Below are 16,990 nucleotides of genomic sequence, written 5' to 3'. Positions count from 1 at the left end.
ACCCAAACCTCAACAGTTCACATTAACCCTTTACAGTCATCTTGAGCATATCTAAAACTGAGTATGCATGATTTAATGACAGAATATTACAGATATAAAGAGATTATTCTCCTGATCATGTACTCTGAAGTGCCAAATAAATGTGCCTACTGGAATAACAGTGCCCCCCCGGAAAACTTTCCAAAATTATTAACAGTGCCTAGCAGAATAACTGTGCCCCTTGGAAAAATTCCTGATATTTAATAACAGTGCCTAGCAGAATAACTGTGCCCCCTGGAAAAATTCCCGATATTTAATAATAGTGCCTAGTGCCCCCATAAAATTTTATCAAATTTAATAATTTCCGGAAAATTTTTTCAATCCAGGTGCAATTTGGTACATTTTAAGGTATTTAGAACTGATTTTTTTTACATTTTATGTGGCAATGACTTCTCTTGTTTTAGATGTTTTGAAAAATAAATTCAGTAATGACATAAAGGTTTAGACAAAATTTATTTTCCAGTCTGTGCATCTACTCAGTTTAATCCTTTACAGTTTACTGATCTCACAGTTATCTTAGGCATACTTTACCCTTCTGTTGGGGTGCCTCAAATAAAAGGAGCACACCAACTGTCCAAAATCTGTTTCTTTAGGGTTTGTGCCAAAACCTGAAATTTTTATACAGGCAGAGAGGTGTTCCTTCTCCAGCCTGTTTCTTAGACCACACCCTCCCACAAACAAGCTCTCTCTCTTTCCCCACTCTCTCTATCTCTCTAACACACACACACACACACACACACACACACACACACACACACACAGAAACACACCAAGACATTGAGAATTAATGAAGACTTCAACTTCACTGTAAGGTGCTGCCGCCAAGTGGATAAAGCAAGCACCTAGAACAACCTTAGACTGTACTCTTACTTGAGAGTACTCTATTTTATTGTCTCTATGGGGGAATATGGGGACTTCACGACATTCGGTTTGAATGCTTTAACCACTTTTGACAGGGCTTTTTTGTATTGTATTAGATAAACGTGGCAGTCTAAGGTTGTTCTAGGTGGTTTTCAAATTTATGCACCCGGTTTTAATATCATATAGCGATTTTACGTTTACTATCCAATCATAGTGACAGCCGAGCATGGGCTCATCCTGTTGGTGTTCTGACTGATACTCCAAAATGCGATCTGACACACACCTTGAAAACGGGTAGTGTGGTCCGATATTGCCCCTATTTCACACAGACCATGAATCCCACGAATGGCCATGAATTGACAAATTTCAGTTCGTGAAGTTCTTAACAGATTCGTATATATTCGTAGTCAGTTCATGCATTTCTTGACCAACAGGAATGGGTGGCAAAAACTTTGATGCCCCTATTTCACACAGACCAGGAATCGCCAGGAATTGAAAATTTGGTTGAATCGTAATCAGTTCGTGAAGTTCTTAACAGATTTGTATATAATCGTAGTAAGTTATTGCAATTCTTGATCAATCGGGAATTCGTGGCAAAAATTTTGAGCTGTTCATAGTTTTGGCCACGATCTCCCGATTCCAAAAAAGCGTAGTGAATATCTGGACAATATTCGTGCGATTCCAGCCGAATCCCACGAATATTCGTAACACTATCGCACCTGTATCATAACTGAATCGTAGAGCGTGTCGAATTAGACCAGAAAATTGGCAAAATCTCACGATTCCAGCCGAATCCCACGAATATTCGTAACACTATCGTACCTGTATTGTAAGTGAATCGTGAGCGTGTCGAATAAGACCAGAAAATTGGCAAAATCTCACGAATCCTCACGAATCCTAAAATTTGTGATGTCTATTCTGAATGAAACCAAATATCGACAGTGGGTAGAATACGTCGTAAACACCTTCAGATAGACCATATATAGCGTTTGCTAGCAATAAAAAGTTTGGGAAGAATAAGCAATTTATTTTCAAGTTCGATTGAAATATATATGCAGATGGGAAACGTTCTTGAAGTCAACACCGCAAGATCTTACATTTACTACAAACGACCAAAAGATCAGCGGGATCGACCGCCCAGACTTCTTGGCGCCAAATACCACGCGCTGTCAAAATCTGACGAACACGTGTAGCTGTTCACCTGCATGGATAACTGATTTGTCAACAATAAAAATGACGTCTTCCTTAACTCCATGGGAACTTCACAGAGAGTTCCACTGGGTATTTACGTTACCTGTGAGTCACTTTCTATTTCCCCAGATGCATGAAATGTTGATAATATTTAGTGTAATCCACGAAGAACTCCATTCCTGTGACCCCCTCCCCCAAAATGGGACTGTCTTCATTAACATGTGGTTTGTGCTATGCTGGAGCAGACCAGATAAGACCAGTCTATCATTTCTGCATGTGCTCAATTCTCAAGTCAAATTATAAATGCACCTGTTTTGTGAAAATTATGGCAATTAAATGCTTTTTTAAGTTCGGGTTGTATCAGTGGGGTTTTCAATATGCACCGTGGTTTGTGCACAGCTAGAGTATATAAGTAAGAAAATCAGAAGAGTGCCAGCAAGATACTGTATGTCTATCGGCACAGGTAGGCTCCGTATTTTGCCTTTTCTCAATATGTTTTAATATGACATGCTTTTTAAATAAAATACTTAAAAGTAATTTGAAGTTACACTGATTTCCGTTTGAGCACCAGTTGGTATTCTTTCATACGGGTGATTGAATTTTCTTCGGAAGTACGTACGTCTACGCCTCGATGCTGAGCAAGCCTTGCGGGTGGAAAACAACTGATCTCAGACTGGTAAAAAATTTCAATTCGGTTGATTTCAGTTGTCATATAAAAATTCAAATGGGGCGTATGTAGATCACACAACTAGTTTAAGTCCTCTAAAGCTACCGGTTTCAAATATAAGTGACTAGCCTTAGTTTACAACACCTGTCTCCGGGGAAATACTCGTCCCACTTGTGAAGCGCATCATGAAAATGATTGTAGGTGAGGGAAATATATAATTAGAAATTATAATTGTCGTCTCTTTTGATGTTAAGTAATGTTAGCACGAATAATACACAGGAAAATAAGATTTCAGGAGGATAAAACATGCCTGAAACACGTGTTAGGCAAAAATTGCGGCTTATCTTGCATAACACTTCTGGTAAAATGCAATACTTCCGGAGAGATGGACGTTTTGGCAGATGCCCCTAACAATCCGACAATGTCAAAGGTTTCCATTTGCTGTATTAAATCAATTCGACCAAACTGACATTTCCATGAAATTAATTAATCTTGGTCGAATTGTTTGGCATATTACCGTAACCCTCGCACCTTGAACATATCAAAAACTGATTTGGAACTCAATGACCCAATAGAATTGAATAGAATCACCAGTGTGGCAATATCGTTGTTGCACTGACCTTTGCTGATACTGTGTGGTTGTAGAATGAAATGGTGAGCAGATGAATTCAACTGTCATCAGTATGATGATAATCCATGATACACATCTTCATTTCTACTGAAAACAGATAATAAATCATCAATATATATATATATATATATATATATATATATATATATATATAGTTCCAGACTTATGCAGACACTACCCGTAAAAGCAGTGTTAGGTAGACCATCGTGTATATAGGTATTAGATGATCATTTATAATAAAAAAATAACTTTATTTTAACACTCAATGATTATTATGCACAGATTATAGAGGCACAGAAATAACAAAAAATATACAAAAAAATGGTCTGCCTAAGTTTCTGTAAGGACAGAACCAGCATTAGGCAGACCAGAACCAGCAGTAAGTAGACCACATGTACTTGTATAAATATATCAAAGTCCAGCATTAGGCAGACTATATTAAAGTATTCATTTGTTTGCTATTAATTATTGCATAATGTTGCCACTCACAGCAACCAACAGTTTAGCAGAGTAATTATTCTTGTTCATGCAATCTTGCTATTCTGTGTAATTTGGGAGACAATATGTTGTATACATTTGTGATTTTATAATTAATGGGATTGTTTTAAAAAGCAATGTCTTCACAGCCAAAAATCCAGGATAATTTTAGCAAATCAACAAAGTTTTGAGCACAAACAACAATTTATTTGGCATACATGTAACTAAACAGCAATAAGCAGACCATTTACACTATATATATATATATATATATATATATATATAAACAGCATTAGTCAGACTTTATATCAAACTACATTATTATTTATTTTTGCACTATGTTGCAACACAAAGTGCTTACCACTCAGAACAATCAACACTTTGGCACATTTTAATTATTCATGTTATCTATTTTTTGTCATTTGTGGGACAGTATGTTGTACTTTTACAATTTATGAGTATAATTTATGAGTGCTGTAACATACCATTCCTTTTCAACCAAAGAGCAAGGATAATTTCAGCAAAATAAAATTTTGACCTAATCCCACACTTTATTTTAACGTTACCCGTTATTGGATTTTTTTGTGTGACATGAAAAACAACTAACATAAACAATATGTAAGGTCTTAACATATTTATTGAGGTCACATCATTGAACAGCCTGGATGAATAACATGCACCAATCTACATAAACATAGAAAAAAAAAAAAAAAAAAAAAAAAAAACAGACAATGGACACAATTTAAGTGTAACCTGTCTGCCACCAAGCACATTACATCATTGAACAATCTTCAAGAAATGGAACTTCACTGTTACTTCAAACAGTTAAATGTGTGAAATATTACTTCCAATATTTTGGAGAGCAATCTTTGTGAAAAACTTAGTCAACTGTAAAATGAACTTGAAATGGAACACATTGTTTCTCCAAGCAACAGTTAAGTATGTGAAATATTATCTCCAATATTTTGGAGAACAATCTTTGAGAAGAATTTCATCAACTGAAATATTGAAGGTAATATTTATATACTTTGCTGTTGTTTGAAGAAACATTGGTGTTCCATTTCAAGAACAGTCATCCTCCAACAGTTGCATTATATTCTTTGAAGTTTTTTATTAACATTTTCCCTCATTGTTTTTCTCTCATTGAATATCTTTATCCTGGTATTTTTGTAGGCCTCTTGTAACTCCAAACTCTTGAGGCAGTGTGGCATGTGGCCCTCAAGAAATGTCATTATTTCTTTTTTACCTTCTGTGTAAATAAAAAATATATTAATATCATTAGCAAAGCCTCCATGAATCACAAAATTCAGTTTTGTCAGGCTGAATGATGTCACTGGTTGACCTCCTTACGTCCCCGTTACAGTTTTGGAAAATAAGATGTTAGAAAAATTATGTGCAATTTACTATTTTTAGTTTGTGGGCCTGGATTTTAAAAGTAAGTTATTTCCACTTAGATACAGATATTCATTTTCCTTAAGTACACAATGTTTTTTGTCCATCTGGTATTGTTTACACGACTTCTGCCAAAAGCAATACAAATTTTCACAAAAATTGCATTTTCGTGGCAACATAGTTTTAATTTTCTCCTCCAGTTTAAAGAAAAAAAAAAGAGTCATCTTTTCAATAACTAATTAAAAAATGCCATTGGATATTTGAACATGAAACTCTACAGATATACAGTTTGGACAAAAATTGTATGATGCCTGTAGTTCTAAATGTACACAACTACAATGTAACAATGTAATGTACTAATTGGCTATTCAATAAAATTGCACGTATGATTTCAAACGAAAAAAGTTGGCTGCTCTCTGTTACAAGTTCACCTTGAACCATATTGTCCAATTCTTCTAGTCATTACAAAAAAAAAAAAATAATAAAATAAAAAATACAGACTCTTATATCTAAGAGGTACTATGCATGAAAATGACATATAATAAAATATGCTTACTTGGAAGCCTTCCTTTGTTATCCGCAGCCTTTAGGTGAGTACTTAAATATGGCAAAAAATGGTCTCTCAACATATTTGTGTCTTTAGCAGACCAGGCCACTGAAAGAACAAAAGCACATATATCTATAACATATTTGAATCCTCTATTTCAAAGTGATGGATACAATTTCCTTCTCCGATGACATTAGTTTTGCCTATAGGACTTTAGAAGCTTATAAAAAGAAATAGCTGTTCTGAATTTATTTAGCTTACATTTCATTTTATAAAATAAAAGATAGCAATTGTTTACTTTTCTTATATGTTATTACCTGATACAGATTTCTTGCCCTCTACAATCAATGTAACAGGATTACATGTTAGATTTGATTCTGAAAAGAAAATATATGTATACATCTTTTATTGATTGAAGCACTCTGCAAAGCAAATTAACCACATAATAACATTTATTTTATTGGGAGGTGGACCATGCACATGTTGTTATGTCTGAATTATTATACTTTATTTTTTGATTTAATATAAACAATTTCTGCAAAACAATGTTAAAAAACATAACAGGGAATATATACTTTATTCAATTGATCATTTTCCCAAATTCAGTGTAGTTGTAAAACTGTCACTGTGTTTTAACCACTTAAAAATGTTTTGCAAATAATATGATTATTTGGTAAAGGTATGCATGTTATTACCTGACTGAAGTTCTTCATTTTTACCAATCTCTTTAGTTTCAGTTGCACTTGCCTCAACTGTTTGTATAGTGGTTAAATCCGTTTCTGGTTCTGGTACTGAAAACAAAAACAAATCAATGTTTACTCATTTTAGTGACTGCATCTTGTCTTTTACAGATCATGGATATCTAATGCATAGAAATATCTGTTTGGATTAAATGACAAATATTTTCAAATACAAAAAAAATGTTTAACATAGTCATGAAGAAATTAAGCATATTTTAAGTAAACATGTAATTATGAAATGAACACAATTACCATTTTCAAGATCCCCGAGTCCAACTGGACATTGGTAATTATCTCTGCTGATGTTTTTTTTCGTGACCCATATGATCTAAGAAGACCTGCTGATCTGCTGGGCTCATGCCCAGACTTGCATATACAGTTGACAAATAATGTCTGTTCTTTGTGGCATTGACTGTGACACCTTCTGCAGAGCAAATATCATTAACTGCGTGCCAACCAGAAGCATGTGCATTTGGGGACTTGGTTGCAAATAAGTAGGGATTTTCTTCAGGAACCCCAAACTCCTTTCTGTGTTTTACCAAATGATTGACAGCTTTTACCACGTCCTTAGGCACTAGGACAGGGACAAACTTCTTTCCCTTCCCATTTAAGTAAGCTAGAAGGTATTTTCCAAAGAGAAATTGTTCTGCAGGATCTCTTTTTTCCACCTCTGTATCTGGTAGCCACACCCCTTTCTGGGCGTCTTCCCACTGAGATGGATGGCTCCTCTCCTCTGCGCCCATTGAATAAGGTTAATCTGCAGACAAATAAAGATCGCAACCAAGCATATCTGCCAAATTCAAAGTTGTCTGGCAATTTCTTTTGTTACAAAGTTCTTCAATTTGGTAATGTCTTCAGGTACAACTTGCTTTTCAGAACGCCTTGCTTTGGTAAATGAGTTAGACAATGCCTTGTATCGAGAGCTAGAATACATTTCGTGAGACCTAAATAAATAAGCCTGCTGAAAGTTGCCAAGTTCTTCATACTTCAAGTCTTGCATTGTTTCTGTGTAAAGTCCTTTTAAAGATTTTATGCATCTTTGTAGAATTGCATGAATGTTTAGTTTCAATCCATGTTTTTCATCACCGTTATCCATGCTAACCAATTTTTCTATGGCCTCCCTCAGTGTTGTTAAGTGCTTTCTTGTGAACATGTCTTCAGTGGTTACATTCTCCTCACACAAATCTCTGAATATGAGGAAGACCCTTGCTAGCTCACGCATTTCCCCCATGACAGACTTTCTTGTTGCGTTTCTTTTGCTCTTGTCCTCGCGACGCATTGAATAATGGCAATATCCAACTTGCATAATCAAGTCATCTGTGGTGCACAACTGTCCAACCTCATTGTCTCTGAATTTCCGCAATATATTCATACAGAAATCTTTGTCTTTATGAACATCAATGGCTTTTAAGTGTGTAGCCTTAAGAGGTTCAGGTGTTTGTAGTAAGATCTATTGCTAAAAAACCTTCTACAACCTGAACACATAGTAACTTCATCTGGTCTTGTAGCAATGCGTTCTCTCATCATCACATTTGAATCAAGTTCAGCACCTGTAGATGTTGCTATGATGTTCAAATTGTATTTATACATCCCATCACACCTCTTCTGGTTGAAGAACTTATTCTGAAGATGTACAGGAAGTTTAAGGGCCTCTTTGACTTCAACTATATCCCGGTGTTTTCTTTGAATAAGGCGTTTTAATTTGCCACCATTAATCAGTATGTCACAGTAAGGGCAATACCTTACAGGTCTCTTCTGAAATTTAAAAACAATGTATCTATCACAATTTAACATCGAAACAAAAAAATTCAATCTTGATTACATACACATACCTCAAAAAGAAGGTGAAAATACTCAAGACAACAAAGTTTGGCAGTAATACATATAGCTTTCAACATACCTTTCTGGAGACCCCAACGCCAGAATTGGAAGTTAACTGCTCTGTTTCTTCTTCAACTGTATGCTTCTCTGGCAGTGTCTTTTCTTGCATTTCACTCCCTTAAAAAAGAGATGGGGTATAAGACACCCGTATAAGCAGTATATATCTAAGGCACAATTATGGCAAGTATATGGCACTTAAATTTACACTTTGTTGACATTTGGTTATTTCTACAGGTAAGCATAGATGAAGAGAGAAAACATATAACATTTGATATTTGAATGAGTAATTTATCCTTGCTAAGGTTGTCAATTTAATGGAAAATATAAACAGGAAGGGGAGAAAAGAGTGTCTCTTGACAAGAGACCTGGTGTCTCCAAACCATTTATGTTTTCACTCTCCATTTCTTCCAAAACCTGGATGGGTACCTCATGCTATAACAAAAAGATAGACAGTAGCTATTTTAGCCAGGTCTCGACATGTTTTCAACTTGTTTCATGCAGCCATACCCTTTTTTGATCATGCATGTCTTCATTGAGGAACTGTCAATCCAGATGGCTCAAGATTAATCTGCTGACAACTAATGATCACAAACAAACTTAGTCAAAGAAAAACTGCTAACAGTATATAAACATTATTGTATATACAGAATATATAAATTCTAAGTTTAACATTATGAATTCAAATACCTTTGGAATAAAATAAAAATTAATCAATGAAAAACTTAACATACCTTTCTGGAGACTCCACAACAATGACTGGAAGTTATTTGCTCTACTTCTTCAACAACAGGCTCTTTTGGCCGAGTTCTTTCTTGTGAGTCATTCCTTTAAAAGGGGAGGGGTTATTGAACATTTTGAACATATTGAGTATTTATGGCACAAGGCAAATCAGGCCACATTATGAGGATCATCACTTAAATACCTTGCGTAGAAGTAGAAAGATAATACTTCACGTTTGATATTTGAATTAGTTACATGTACTTATCCCATGGTTGTGAATTAACTGCAGAATTTAAAGAGTAAGGGAATTAAAAAGATGTACCTGGTTTCTTGACACCATACATTTCCAATCACAGTTTCTTCCAAAGCCTGGAGCTTGTGCTATAACAGATAAAGTAACAGAGTTCCAGTATCTATGCAAGTTACTTCAAAGACGGTTATCAAACAGTAGACTCAACAAATCCTTCTTGACTAAGTGGTAAATTTTTTACCAGTATGTATGACTAATTTTTTTTCTCTTTTTTGAGGAGGAAGGGGAATGGAATTATATCTGTACCGGCATGTACATACATCTTGCCATCTAAAAGCAAATATTTCCACTTATAACAAATACCTTATCGCCAAATCTAATAACATCTTCTGGTGAAAGCTCTGAAGAATCTTGAAGGTCACTCTCTGTAAAAGTAGCTAAAGACTGAACCTCACACACAATAGCAGGCACATAGGACTCTTTTCCTCAGATACAAGAATAACTAGACTGCAACTGGCTAAAGCCAGTGGCGGAGGATTCCCCTGCAAAATAGGTGTGGAAATGCTCTTACAAGGTCATGTGAAGGTCATGGGTTAAATTTGACCCCATATTCTGAAAGAGCATGTGTGAATTGGGGGGGGGGGGGTCAACAAAACATCACTTTTAGCCCACTTCAATATTTCTCAATGAAATAGCCAAATGACTTTGAAAATGAGGGTCAAGGTCAAATTTGACATTTGATTTGGGGGTTTTGGGTATATGTTTGGGGTAGTTTACTATAGCATGCTATGACCAAAAACCAGTGTTTCATGGAGAAATAGCCAAACTCAAGATTTCTGCGATGTCATAAATATTTAAAAATCTATATTTAAAAAAGTAATCAGGCAGTCGCTACCAAAGTACGGCTAACCTTAGATAAATATATAGGGCATCATTTGCCACTATGATCGGGGCTCTGGGCCTTCCGGTTTTTGAGATCTCGGAAACAAACCATTTTTGAGCCCGTTTGGCCATTAGCGACCTTGACCTACTTGCATAAAAGTAGGTCATTATCTGTGGATTCACCTCAGTATCACTGACCATAAGGCACATAGCCATACGGCTTATACTTAAGGCCTAATGTCAATTTCAAATTTTACAAATTTTGCCTTTAAAAGCCCCTGTGACCTTGAAAAGTAGGTCAAGGTCACTGAAACTGGGTCTGTGGCATATTCTTGCCATAGGCTACCTATGATAATTATTTCAGATTTTTTGCGAAAAAAAACGCGCGGAAAGAATAATAACTATAATACTACCAAAAACAATAGTATTCCCCTATGGGGAATCCTTAATATTTCAGTTTATATTAGTGAGTTACAAAGCATTTATATTAATAATGTTGTGAAATGTAGAAGTTAATTATAAGATATGCATTTATATTGTATATATATGTATACATACATGAGTAAATAATTTGAATTTTAAAACATAATTTGAACTGTGTAATATTCCACAGAAAAAGATATCAATTTAGAATTGGATATTGCACCAGTAATAAGCAGACCTTACATTAAAACAGCATTCAGAAAAACACTATTGTATAATTGTATTTTCCAGCACAGGTTTACAAGAACTGGCTCTGAGCAGTTATTTCCAGTAGTAATTTGACTATGTTTAAAAAAAAATTAAAAATGGAAATAACCAAGTGTCAATTTAACTTTCTTTTTATTTAACAATATAACTCACCCTGGGGTTCCCATTCGATGCCACTCGAGACAAGTTCATCACTAGTAATTAACTCAGCACCCTTGTCCAATGAAGGTCTGTAATTGGAAGTAGAGCACATTCTAATAGATTGTTTCATGCATATGGAAAGTAATCAAAATAGTAATTTATACCTAAATACCACCCGAAAGAACAAGCAAATGAACATATTGGATTGCTTCCTACCAACAGGAGGTTTTGCACAACTATATACATTTATTATATAAATGTACTAGTACATGTCTCTCTCTTATGTTGAATCAATGCATGGATCATTTCTTTAATAAATCATGTAAGGCTTCATTAAAATCAACTATTCCCTCTACTTTTTATTATCCCATACAGAAGTGTAACTTTACCTTGCATGCATATATAATGATAACAATGATAATATTATCAGAGACCAAGAAATGTTGGGTATTTACAAATTACAGGACAATGCATCATTTTCTTCTCACAAACTGCAGTGGGAGACAAAATGAATATACCATACAGCCTTAAAACCATTAGCAAAATGAAAGTTTGCAGATCTGCTTACCTTATGTACTTTTGTAAGGACGGAAATTGATCTACAACACTGCTACTGCCATCACCTTAATAAATAAATAAATACATATAAATGACTGAATAAACATAAATCCCACTTGTGTAAAGTAATTAAGAAAATAAAGATGCACTTGATATACCTTTGCATATGTATACCCACTGTATTTACACCTAGCAAACTCACTGTTATCCTCATGTAACCTCATGTAAAGCATTTTACAGCCAGAATTTTTTAGGGAATTTATAATAGGCTTACCATAACTGTTTTCTACAATCTCCTCAGGCTCTTCTGTTTTCTGAAAGTAAAGCACACCTAATCAAGCAAAAGGCTTGTAGTTACAAGATGCTCCAAACAACAATTCATGCTTGTACAATAAATCCCTCGAGTACCAAGCTTTTAACAGATTCAGTTGCTTATGTTATCTTTTGGATAGTTTATATATATTATATTAAAAAAGCAATAACTTTAAAGTATTTCGATTTCATGTATCCATTACCTTGATTCTTTTGTCAACAGGTTCTTCATCAGAATCAAAGTGATAAGGATCATACTCTGAAAGAAAATTACCTTATCAGTGTACTGAACTAAGCATTGCTTCTCACCATGTACAAATGTATACTATGTTACAATAATTAGTAGAAGGTGTTAAAATGGGGTGTGTGGGGAGTGATGCTGTGTCTCAAGAGCCCCCCCCCCCCGCCCCACAAGCCCCTGGCTTCAGTAAAAGTAAGAAAAAAAAACTTACCACTGTCGCTCACATCATCATCCATATCCTCCCATGCTTAAAACAAATACACATTTATAAAGATGCACACTACTTATTTAATTCAAAACTGGTGTCAGACATCATCTCTACAGCAGCACTATAATTTTTGAGATATCTAAGGACTTAAGACAGTAGCCCTAAGTAACAGGTTTATACAGGTGTAACTCTCTGTGAAAAAACATTTTGCAAAGGAATGCCACAAAAATAGATGGTAATGAGCCATACTGATTAAAAATCAAATTAATATACAATGCAGACATATGCATATTAAAGGTATATAATCTAGGATTTTTTGCAGGTTTTAAGCCCACGTGAAGTACTTAAATCATCTACTCAAGTTCCTATTGAATGTATCTATAATGACAAACTGTTTCTGTAACTTAAGTCTCTGGGTCAGTCTTACAGTAACACAAGCCGAAAGTGATATGGCATGTTTGAAAGTTCTGAACTACTAGTGTAGCACTCAGATTTACAAACATTTTCAAAATTTTAAAAGAGTTATGTTGACTGTCAGGCAAGAAGGATAAAAGAAAAGTTAGTAAGAGAAAAACATTTCACCCCAGAAAAATCGTTTTTTGCTGCAAAATCCTAGATACCTTTAATCATGTTTCTAGACTATACGCAACAGAAAAATAGATACCTTTTTTCTCCAATATAAATTATTTGAATCGCCATAATCATACACAATTTCATTCCCTATGTTGATCTCTTTAAGAGCAAAAAGCACTAAATGTGGAGCAGCTGGTCTTTTTTTTGTCAGTGTAATTTTACATACCACTGCGTTTGGTTTTGGGCTATCGTTAACCATTCTTCCAGCCCTTGAATAAGTTTCTGTTGCATCAAGACTGAAAAAAAAATCAAATACTAACAGAAAAGTGAAAATGATAAATAAAATAATGATAATAAATTATTTGAACATTTACATCTTAACCATTTTAATTTCAAATATATGGGAACATTATGTAGTAACCCTGTGTAAAAAAATAAAACATTTACCATAATTTTCTATCTTCATGTGTGAAAAAAAAAAACAAATAACAGTGTCGACTAGACTGTTGATACTTGAGTGATTTCTCTCTCTGTTTAGCTTCCTTCTGAGAAATCAGCTCTCCACAATACAGTTTTGTGCAGAGAACATGACATTACGGATACGGATAATCTTACGTATCGCACATTTAACATAATTACAGGGTAAACACAATAGGCCACAATGCTTTGCGTAAGTCAGCTGGGTTACGGGAAGTAAGTCGAGTTGGCCTCGTTTGAGGTGATGAGTGACAGCCTTAATTGCCACCTCTCCCTCTACTGATGCTGCTGAGCGACAGCGTTAATTGTCATCTCCCAAGTCCCAGCCGCTTATCTGATTATCTGCCCGACTGCACACAATCATTGTTCATCTATATGGGGCACGCTTTCATTGTATTCGTCCTTTAGGTAGTATTTTAGATAGTATTTTCTTTCTTAATGATGTCTTGGTTCTCAAGGCTCAGTTACAATATAAAATGTTTCTCCTAAAATTGTTTCAATAGACGTTTTTGCTGCGTATATAGAACATAGTTACTTATTTTTTTGCTGTTAATTGTGTTGAAAATTTCAAAATTCCCATGTGTTGTTGATTCTGAATGTTAAAAATAAAGGATCCATAATCCTATAATAAAGCCAAGGTCCCAACTACGTTTTGGACGCACGGTTTTCAGGTTACTAGCGTCCGGCAAGGACGTAGCGAGATCGCACATAGCGGCTGTTGATCATGTCAAAAAGTTTCTACGTGCTGTTTGCATCCTCCAAAAGTCGCACGATGGACATGCTCCTCACGCACGAACTCCCACGTTTTCCCCATTTTTTTGGCCGTAGACCACAAGTAGCAGCCCGTACATTCGGTTGAGACCTAGGCTTAAGACGGCGTATTTTACGTACGTTTTTCCTTGAGTCATCAATTTCATCTCAAATTATTACATTGAAATGCTCACACTATTATAAATTTTGAACATATAATTGATTGCAGTTTAACCTGGCTTTGCCCTAACCTTTTAACATCATTTTCGATCACGAAGAACAACAGGGGCCAGGTAATCTATCCAAACATGTTTTTCTTTTTTTTTTTACTTTTAATTATGAAGCGGCGCGGAGTATTCAATTGGAGATTAAGACGACGACGATAATATCCATTGACTCGTACATCAAATTAAATGCTTGTAGAAAGGGTTTTTTAAAGGATTTTCTAAGAACATGGAGTCGGCTAAAAATAGATGATCGGAGCTTAAGCAAGCATTTAAGGAAGATAATCAACGATCATGGTAATTGCGTGTAATCCACGTGCCCGAGTCCCTTTAGATCTTATCGGACGCTCCAAAGAATTGCGGAGATGGAGAAATGAGTGGATGATCTTATCGAAAATCTCAGTCTACCTGTTCTTTGGAGTTATTAATCTAACTTACGTGGCAGGTAAACTCTGACTAAACGTGTCACCAAAATCTTTTGTTGGACTTAAAATGCCAAAGTCAAAGAAGTGCCACGTCTTACTTGTAATTTTGTCATCTTTTGTGACATTTTGGCTTTACGGCTTATTTTGATTGTGGTGAAAATTTTTATCATTTTTTACCGCAATTCATTTGTCAGAAGTAATCTTCATCGATAACTACATCTACTTGCTGACCTAGCCAATCTGTTTTTATTGCACTTTTCTATTAGTCTCTGCCAGTATGGTTACGGTAATTCTCCAATCTATACGAACAATTTAAATTAATTATTTTTGGAAGATAATCATTTTGTTCGTAAGGCTTGAAATTCAGTCTGCTAAAAATTGCCACGCGTTCGTATCCATTGAAATACGGATGGAATACGGCTGTACCTGAAGTAATGCTCCACTTACCTACATTGCTAAGTGTAAGCATTACTTTCAGATTAAATCACTGTGATCAGCTAAAAGCACAAACAAATTATTCTTGCGATATTGCAATGAATTAAAACAAACTAAACAAAAGTCGGGAATTCAAGTTAAAAAACAATTTCTTCATACTAAAGAGGTACATTTCTCCCAAGACAAGACATCATCGTTTTTCCCTGTTATGTTTTACCAAGACAGGACAACATCGTTTTTCCCAACTTCTGTCAAAAACAGACAAGAATATTTTCGTTTCCAGTTGCATATTTTATTTATTGCGTGTTTACTTTTAATATGATTTCACATATAGAAAATTTGCAATATTAATAATGTCACCCCCCCCCCCCAATTAGGCCTACATAAATTTCTCCCGCCAAAACAAAATACTTGAAACTCCTCACAGTAGATATCACTGACGTTAATAGAGATTATACTTGATATAAAAAATAACATCAGCTCAATTCAAGTCTATTTATGAAAGTCTTTTACAGCATATTAATTTGCACGCGATCAATGTAAACTTAATTAGAAAAAATACAGAAAACTGCAGGCAAATTTGTATAAGGTCATACGGCACCTTTATTTTTCACAATCACTAATATCAGTAAGGTTTACCTAACAGTTGTTCATGTTCCTTTAACAAGGAAAAACAAACAAACAAACAAACAAACAAAAAGTACATTAACTTTATCACAACTCAAATTAGAAAAATAAACACAATACAAGACAGAACTCCTCTTAAAAAAATAAGTTCCTGATGACTACCAAAAACAAATGAAAAACTCGATCATTGACAATGGATTTCTCATACTCTTTGTTGTGCGTGGGTTTCAAGTTTATAGATTTTACTAGAAACCAGTTATCGGTGAAACACTGATGGTGGATGTTGATGATCCAGTCAGCCGGCAGAAGTTAAAAAATGATAATAAACGGTAAGTAATTTATGCGTACTGATGCTGTCAACAATTTCTCAATAACAATAGGGTTTTAAAACTACTGCCCTGTAGCTGCCGGCGGGCAGGTTGAGTCCTCCTATCGTCTCATTCAAAAACAGCACAAATACATGATAACAATCTCTCCTGTCAAGTGGCAGTTCCTTTGTTTGGAACGTTGGTCTGAAACCTCGCTTTGACGAATCATGGGGCGAGTTTCAATCGGGCACACTTTCTTGCGTTCGGAAAATTTAAATTGTGCCCAAGGTGAGTTTAGCGATCGTTCGTACAGAACGGAGACAAAAAATTCAGATTCAGAGAAAAAACGTTTCGTTCGTAATTATTGCGGCGTTCGTATAGATTGGAGAATTACCGTATATAATGTTTTCAAGGAATCTGACCGGCTACCATTACCAATAAATATGTTACAAAAATTGTTTTTTGAAATTTGTTTGGTTTGGTGCATGTAAGCTTGCTCTGCCAAATTATACATTACCGATACGGGCTGTCACCAGTACCTTCTGTTTTTTTTTTTCGATTTTATAGCAGAATATTCTGTCCATCGCAATGAGTGAAATGTCTGGCATATATTCATATAGCAAATATTCTTTTATGACATTATTCATACAACTTATTCAATCCAGATTTAGTTCACGTGTATCTTGATGGACTGCTTTAAGCAAACAGTTTTTTAAGAACTTTATTTTAAATAAATGGTTTTA

General features: G+C 35.0%; 1 long non-coding RNA gene across 1 annotated transcript; it reads right to left on the bottom strand.

The window, feature by feature from the left end:
- Positions 1 to 9,617: 9,617 nt before the first annotated feature.
- Positions 9,618 to 12,314, bottom strand: LOC106171416 (uncharacterized). Its single transcript, XR_015331545.1, has 5 exons — positions 12,183 to 12,314; positions 11,942 to 11,981; positions 11,678 to 11,732; positions 11,122 to 11,198; positions 9,618 to 9,821 (listed from the first exon to the last, which is right to left on the bottom strand). It is a non-coding gene; the product is annotated as an uncharacterized LOC106171416 (long non-coding RNA).
- Positions 12,315 to 16,990: the final 4,676 nt, after the last annotated feature.

The sequence above is a fragment of the Lingula anatina genome, chromosome 10 (assembly GCF_051362555.1).
Source record: "Lingula anatina isolate TDL-2025a chromosome 10, LinAna3.0, whole genome shotgun sequence".
NCBI lineage: Eukaryota > Metazoa > Brachiopoda > Lingulata > Lingulida > Lingulidae > Lingula > Lingula anatina.
Note: the sequence above shows the minus strand (reverse complement) of the source record. Positions and strands in the feature narration are given on the sequence as shown.